Source organism: Corvus moneduloides, chromosome 2, assembly GCF_009650955.1.
Source record: "Corvus moneduloides isolate bCorMon1 chromosome 2, bCorMon1.pri, whole genome shotgun sequence".
Lineage (NCBI taxonomy): Eukaryota > Metazoa > Chordata > Aves > Passeriformes > Corvidae > Corvus > Corvus moneduloides.
Genome location: NC_045477.1, coordinates 58,249,160 through 58,256,379, shown reverse-complemented (window position 1 = coordinate 58,256,379; position 7,220 = coordinate 58,249,160). Strand labels below are relative to the sequence as shown.

The 7,220-nt window shown below is 42.5% G+C and overlaps 1 long non-coding RNA gene across 1 annotated transcript; it reads right to left on the bottom strand.

Moving 5' to 3' along the window:
* Positions 1–1,096: 1,096 nt before the first annotated feature.
* Positions 1,097–4,350, bottom strand: LOC116439814. The gene is made up of 2 exons (XR_004238288.1): positions 3,356–4,350; positions 1,097–1,843 (listed from the first exon to the last, which is right to left on the bottom strand). It is a non-coding gene; the product is annotated as an uncharacterized LOC116439814 (long non-coding RNA).
* Between the last annotated feature and the right edge of the window lie 2,870 nt (positions 4,351–7,220).

Genomic DNA, 7,220 nt, shown 5'->3' with positions numbered 1-7,220 from the left:
TCTCTCGTAAAGTCCACATCTGAAGTGAAGTATGATTTTTACTTTCTCAGGACAAGACTACGTAACGCAGGTCCTCCAGGGAAACTCCAACTTCCCTAGAATTCTCTTAGTGTTTTCAATACAGCAGCATTGTCTTTTACACAATAGGCAAAGACAAAGTTTATGCAATCTGACTGTTGTTTCAGCTCCTTGTTTTACTTCTCCATTACGTTCAGATGAAACAGTTCAAATTGAAAATTAGAAACATTAACTGCATGAACCAAGAATAGATTCCAAAGAAGAGGCAGGATACAAAAACATCTTTCTTTTTAGGTCAACCAGAATTTCAGTGTGTGCAGGTATGAAACTTACTTTCACTTGTTCTCTTTGATGTACTGTAGCTGGCTATATAATTTTATCAGACAGTCTGGGAAGATCCAATTTTATGAGAAGTGAAAGAAATGTGAAAAGGGCAATTATGAGGAGATTAAACTAATGCAGTACCTGGTTAGCTCATACATTAGGAGGTGGATTTTCTTCCTTTCTTTTACAAGTGTCTGTATGGTAAAATAAACACTTTTAAAGTCCACAATGGAGACTCTTAAATAAGAAAAGATCTCAAATTCCTCTGAATGTATTTTCAGAATTGAAATATGATATCTGTCTGAGTTGGACAGAGTAACCCAACCCATCTTGACTTTCACTTGCTGTCCTCAGCAATGGTCCTTTGCTGTCCTAATATCTTAAACGGATTAATGTTCTAAGAATGCTTAAATGGGATTGTGGAGCTTTTGTTTACACTAGGGACAATATTCCTCTTCATTGACAAATTTTCTCCCAGTGTTCATTGTTGGTTTTGTCTGAAGGTCAGTTGAAGGACATCTTAAAAGCCTTGCCTCCATTTCTACTTTTACTTCCTTACTTCATAGTATGCTGAAGTAGTTCAAGGGCAGTGCAAAGCATGTCAGATGCAATTTTGTCTTCAAAAGCTCAGAATTTAAGGGCTTAACCCAGTTTGCATGCAACTAGTCAGTCATACTTTGATTTCAAAGATTGAATACAGTTACTCAAGTGGGTAGGCGTTAGCAGAATCGGTCCAAGCAGAACAATATACAAGTTCACGGTAGAGCGGATTTTTTTTATTAAAACTTGAGAGTGCTTTGGCTGTGTTTTCTGTTGCACAGAGTGGTTGACAATCTAATTACCACTATGTTGTGTGCTATGGAAGCAGGTAGTACAGTAGGTAAGGAAGGGAAGGTACTAATGCCTCTTACACAATTTGTCAATCTAGATCAACCCCTGAAATCCCTTCCAAAGTAGACATAAAAAGGGGAGTGGGGATGGGTATGAGCTCCTCCCTCCCCTCTCTAAGCTGGTGCAAGATGAATCAGCTCACTGCTGTGTGAGGGTACAGGCCCAAGTTAAAGTGTGGTAGCTTAGTATCTCAGTATGCAGGAACTTGACAGTGAGATTTATTGCTATTGTTCTTAATTATTATTCCCACAAGTATTAGAAGGGAGTTGAAGAAGGGAAGGTGGGAGTCCACTGAGTAGGGAACAAATAAACCTGGAAGTAACTTCACAAGCAGTTTTGGAGCTTAGCTCACACCACTTATCTAACTTCAGATTTAATTGTGCAGCTAATTGCTTGATTACAACAGAATCTATGTTATGTCCTACTTGAACAGCAGTGCTATCTGGGATGAGCACAAAAGGCAAGAAAATCAACAGTATAAGTCGAATGTATTCACAGGAAAAAACTTCTGCTCTGGAAGAGTTGTGCCCCTTCAGACCCAGCAGTACCAATGGTCATGAGATTTTCCTTCTTCAGATCCACTTTTGTAAACCTGCAACCTTTTCTTTGCCTATAAAATACAGCAGTCACAAAGATGTTTGGCAGCCTGTGCTAATACTAATAATATTCAGCAACAGTTCAGCTATAAGTTCTTATTGCCTTCTTCCATTCCCACCTTCTCTTTGCTGAGTCCACTTTTTTAGCTGCTGTACCTTTTGTAGTGTAAGATCTTTGCGGCAGGAAATAAGCCTTTTTGCTGTGGTTTATAGGTGTTAAACACACAAGGGCTCTGGTCCATCACAGAAACACTAAGATCATAATGCAGATGATACAAATAAACCCAAGACAGATTCTATGTTTTTTATAATTAAATATATTCTTCCCCAAACTACATATGGATCCTTTGAAAAATAAGACCATATTATCTCATATTCATCAAACAATAGAATATATCTATGTTGCTGAAAGATGATACTTGCTGGAGGCTTACACAAGGAATTCCATATTTGTGACATGATTTAACTGTGCCTAGCTTTATTTTGTTTCACCATAGACAACTTAAAAGCCTGCTTTACATAGGCCTCTACTGATCCAGTCCCTGAACTCATCTAGAAGACAGAAGAATGACCAAAAAGCAATACAGTATAATTGTATTTTTTTTAGATGAGAAGAGGTTTGAGAATACTTGGCATGAATTGTAGCCCAGACGGCTGATACCTGAGGCAATAGGAACAAATATAATCTTAAAAGATGAAGTCATCAGGAATGAAAAAGAGTCATTGCTGTGTATAGGTTAGTCAATTATAATAATAACATTGTAGCCACACACTACCAGCAATGGAAAAATTAAGAATTGAAAATAAAGTATCTGCTGACACACAAAAGGGTTAATCCACTAGAGGGAGACAAACTGAAGAAACTATTGCACTTGAAATTACCAAAAAAATTAAAGGGAACAAACGGGAAAAGTGTTTAGACAACTAAACATAGTGAACTTTTTATTCCTGCATGTGTGTGTAAGTAAATCAGCATTCTTACTTCTCTTACTCCCTCATCAGGATCAGGAAATACAAGATTTAATTTTAATTCCTTGCTAAGTGTGTTAGCTCAGGCAAAAGGTTGCCAATAAAAATATGACATCTGTATTTCACAAACCCTACTGCTTGGTTCTGTAAAGATTTCTCATTATTAACAAGTCCATGAGAAAGAGCCGTTTAGACTCTTTCTGTTTCTTGACAGAAGAAATGTGTAGTGCAAAATATATTTAATGATAGCAGTATTTCAGATTGCTTTTATAGCTCTCAGGGTTTGTAAACAATTATTTAGCAATCTTTTAATTCAACAGATTGATCAACATACAAAGTCCTCCTGACAAGTAGGTGAAATAAAGGATTTTAGTACGACTGACCAACACATAAAGTTGGTCAGTCCCACTTTATGTGGTGGATTGACCTTGGCCAAGTGCCAATTCCAACATAAATACTTGTTTATTCTTGTATATGTTTATTATTATTGTGTCATGCAAGAGGGGAATAAGTGAGTAGCTGTGTAGGTGTTCAGGTGTTGTCTGGGGTTCATTCACCACAGTCCTCCCAGATCTAGTACAAAAGTCTTCCTCATCTCAACAAGGTATTGATGCTTTATGTGGTGACAGTGCATATCCTGGGTTGCCTAGTATTGCTCTAACCTGAGCAAACAGAAACGTCACCGAAGTTTGAGCAGCCAACAGAAGGTCCACCTTGTGTTCAGAGGAAAAAAAATAGACAGCCTGAAAGGACACTTGCTCTTAACCTAAGGCAGGTATCTGTTCAGATGAATTGTTACTTTCAAACATCTGTTTCCTTCCAATGGGAACTTTGGCTCACTAGTTCAGGTCAAATGAATTATTTTAGACACCCAAAGGCAGGTGAGGCGAAGCCAACTAACGGCCTCCATCTCTGTCTGATTTGAGTTGCTCTTTTTTGAAACCTCTTCAGTTGTGACAATAGACATGCCCTGTATTCTAGTTGCCCTTTATCCCAGAATTAAAGATTATCTACTTTTACTTTTATGTTCTTGGTAATTTTTTGCGTTCTGACACTATTTTTAATAATACATACAACTTTCTTCTGTAGCAGTTATTACGTATATTAGTTGTAGCCTGTTGTACTGGTTAAGCTGTAGGCTGAGCAGGTCCAGCAAAAGAAAAGAAGCTGAAAATTTATCTGTGACCTGAGCTAAATTTTCTCATGTTTCTATGCTTACTTTCCCATTTTATAGTTAATCACCATATGTATGTCAAAGTATTTACACTCCTCTCTCTTTGCTGAAGAAAAGGATATTTTTTGTTGAGGAGCAGAAGGAAAATTTTTGCTTACCTGACAAAATACAGGTGTTGCCCCACTTCTGCCCAAAGAAATCTAATAGAAATGTGTCTCATTTATTTTCATTGGGCTTTTTGGTACAACTGGAAGCCCTCAAGTTTTGAAGAAATGGAACTTTGCTCAGGAGGATTTCAGCAACACCACTGAATGGCTAAATATGCCCTCCTATATTTTATATCCTTCCTTCCTTCCTTCCTTCCTTCCTTCCTTCCTTCCTTCCTTCCTTCCTTCCTTCCTTCCTTCCTTCCTTCCTTCCTTCCTTCCTTCCTTCCTTCCTTCCTTCCTTCCTTCCTTCCTTCCTTCCTTCCTTCCTTCCTTCCTTCCTTCCTTCCTTCCTTCCTTCCTTCCTTCCTTCCTTCCTTCCTTCCTTCCTTCCTTCCTTCCTTCCTTCCTTCCTTCCTTCCTTCCTTCCTTCCTTCCTTCCTTCCTTCCTTCCTTCCTTCCTTCCTTCCTTCCTTCCTTCCTTCCTTCCTTCCTTCCTTCCTTCCTTCCTTCCTTCCTCCTTCCTTCCTTCCTTCCTTCCTTCCTTCCTTCCTTCCTTCCTTCCTTCCTTCCTTCCTTCCTTCCTTCCTTCCTTCCTTCCTTCCTTCCTTCCTTCCTTCCTTCCTTCCTTCCTTCCTTCCTTCCTTCCTTCCTTCCTTCCTTCCTTCCTTCCTTCCTTCCTTCCTTCCTTCCTTCCTTCCTTCCTTCCTTCCTTCCTTCCTTCCTTCCTTCCTTCCTTCCTTCCTTCCTTCCTTCCTTCCTTCCTTCCTTCCTTCCTTCCTTCCTTCCTTCCTTCCTTCCTTCCTTCCTTCCTTCCTTCCTTCCTTCCTTCCTTCCTTCCTTCCTTCCTTCCTTCCTTCCTTCCTTCCTTCCTTCCTTCCTTCCTTCCTTCCTTCCTTCCTTCCTTCCTTCCTTCCTTCCTTCCTTCCTTCCTTCCTTCCTTCCTTCCTTCCTTCCTTCCTTCCTTCCTTCCTTCCTTCCTTCCTTCCTTCCTTCCTTCCTTCCTTCCTTCCTTCCTTCCTTCCTTCCTTCCTTCCTTCCTTCCTTCCTTCCTTCCTTCCTTCCTTCCTTCCTTCCTTCCTTCCTTCCTTCCTTCCTTCCTTCCTTCCTTCCTTCCTTCCTTCCTTCCTTCCTTCCTTCCTTCCTTCCTTCCTTCCTTCCTTCCTTCCTTCCTTCCTTCCTTCCTTCCTTCCTTCCTTCCTTCCTTCCTTCCTTCCTTCCTTCCTTCCTTCCTTCCTTCCTTCCTTCCTTCCTTCCTTCCTTCCTTCCTTCCTTCCTTCCTTCCTTCCTTCCTTCCTTCCTTCCTTCCTTCCTTCCTTCCTTCCTTCCTTCCTTCCTTCCTTCCTTCCTTCCTTCCTTCCTTCCTTCCTTCCTTCCTTCCTTCCTTCCTTCCTTCCTTCCTTCCTTCCTTCCTTCCTTCCTTCCTTCCTTCCTTCCTTCCTTCCTTCCTTCCTTCCTTCCTTCCTTCCTTCCTTCCTTCCTTCCTTCCTTCCTTCCTTCCTTCCTTCCTTCCTTCCTTCCTTCCTTCCTTCCTTCCTTCCTTCCTTCCTTCCTTCCTTCCTTCCTTCCTTCCTTCCTTCCTTCCTTCCTTCCTTCCTTCCTTCCTTCCTTCCTTCCTTCCTTCCTTCCTTCCTTCCTTCCTTCCTTCCTTCCTTCCTTCCTTCCTTCCTTCCTTCCTTCCTTCCTTCCTTCCTTCCTTCCTTCCTTCCTTCCTTCCTTCCTTCCTTCCTTCCTTCCTTCCTTCCTTCCTTCCTTCCTTCCTTCCTTCCTTCCTTCCTTCCTTCCTTCCTTCCTTCCTTCCTTCCTTCCTTCCTTCCTTCCTTCCTTCCTTCCTTCCTTCCTTCCTTCCTTCCTTCCTTCCTTCCTTCCTTCCTTCCTTCCTTCCTTCCTTCCTTCCTTCCTTCCTTCCTTCCTTCCTTCCTTCCTTCCTTCCTTCCTTCCTTCCTTCCTTCCTTCCTTCCTTCCTTCCTTCCTTCCTTCCTTCCTTCCTTCCTTCCTTCCTTCCTTCCTTCCTTCCTTCCTTCCTTCCTTCCTTCCTTCCTTCCTTCCTTCCTTCCTTCCTTCCTTCCTTCCTTCCTTCCTTCCTTCCTTCCTTCCTTCCTTCCTTCCTTCCTTCCTTCCTTCCTTCCTTCCTTCCTTCCTTCCTTCCTTCCTTCCTTCCTTCCTTCCTTCCTTCCTTCCTTCCTTCCTTCCTTCCTTCCTTCCTTCCTTCCTTCCTTCCTTCCTTCCTTCCTTCCTTCCTTCCTTCCTTCCTTCCTTCCTTCCTTCCTTCCTTCCTTCCTTCCTTCCTTCCTTCCTTCCTTCCTTCCTTCCTTCCTTCCTTCCTTCCTTCCTTCCTTCCTTCCTTCCTTCCTTCCTTCCTTCCTTCCTTCCTTCCTTCCTTCCTTCCTTCCTTCCTTCCTTCCTTCCTTCCTTCCTTCCTTCCTTCCTTCCTTCCTTCCTTCCTTCCTTCCTTCCTTCCTTCCTTCCTTCCTTCCTTCCTTCCTTCCTTCCTTCCTTCCTTCCTTCCTTCCTTCCTTCCTTCCTTCCTTCCTTCCTTCCTTCCTTCCTTCCTTCCTTCCTTCCTTCCTTCCTTCCTTCCTTCCTTCCTTCCTTCCTTCCTTCCTTCCTTCCTTCCTTCCTTCCTTCCTTCCTTCCTTCCTTCCTTCCTTCCTTCCTTCCTTCCTTCCTTCCTTCCTTCCTTCCTTCCTTCCTTCCTTCCTTCCTTCCTTCCTTCCTTCCTTCCTTCCTTCCTTCCTTCCTTCCTTCCTTCCTTCCTTCCTTCCTTCCTTCCTTCCTTCCTTCCTTCCTTCCTTCCTTCCTTCCTTCCTTCCTTCCTTCCTTCCTTCCTTCCTTCCTTCCTTCCTTCCTTCCTTCCTTCCTTCCTTCCTTCCTTCCTTCCTTCCTTCCTTCCTTCCTTCCTTCCTTCCTTCCTTCCTTCCTTCCTTCCTTCCTTCCTTCCTTCCTTCCTTCCTTCCTTCCTTCCTTCCTTCCTTCCTTCCTTCCTTCCTTCCTTCCTTCCTTCCTTCCTTCCTTCCTTCCTTCCTTCCTTCCTTCCTTCCTTCCTTCCTTCCTTCCTTCCTTCCTTCCTTCCTTCCTTCTCTCTCTGCTGCTTCTCTCCTT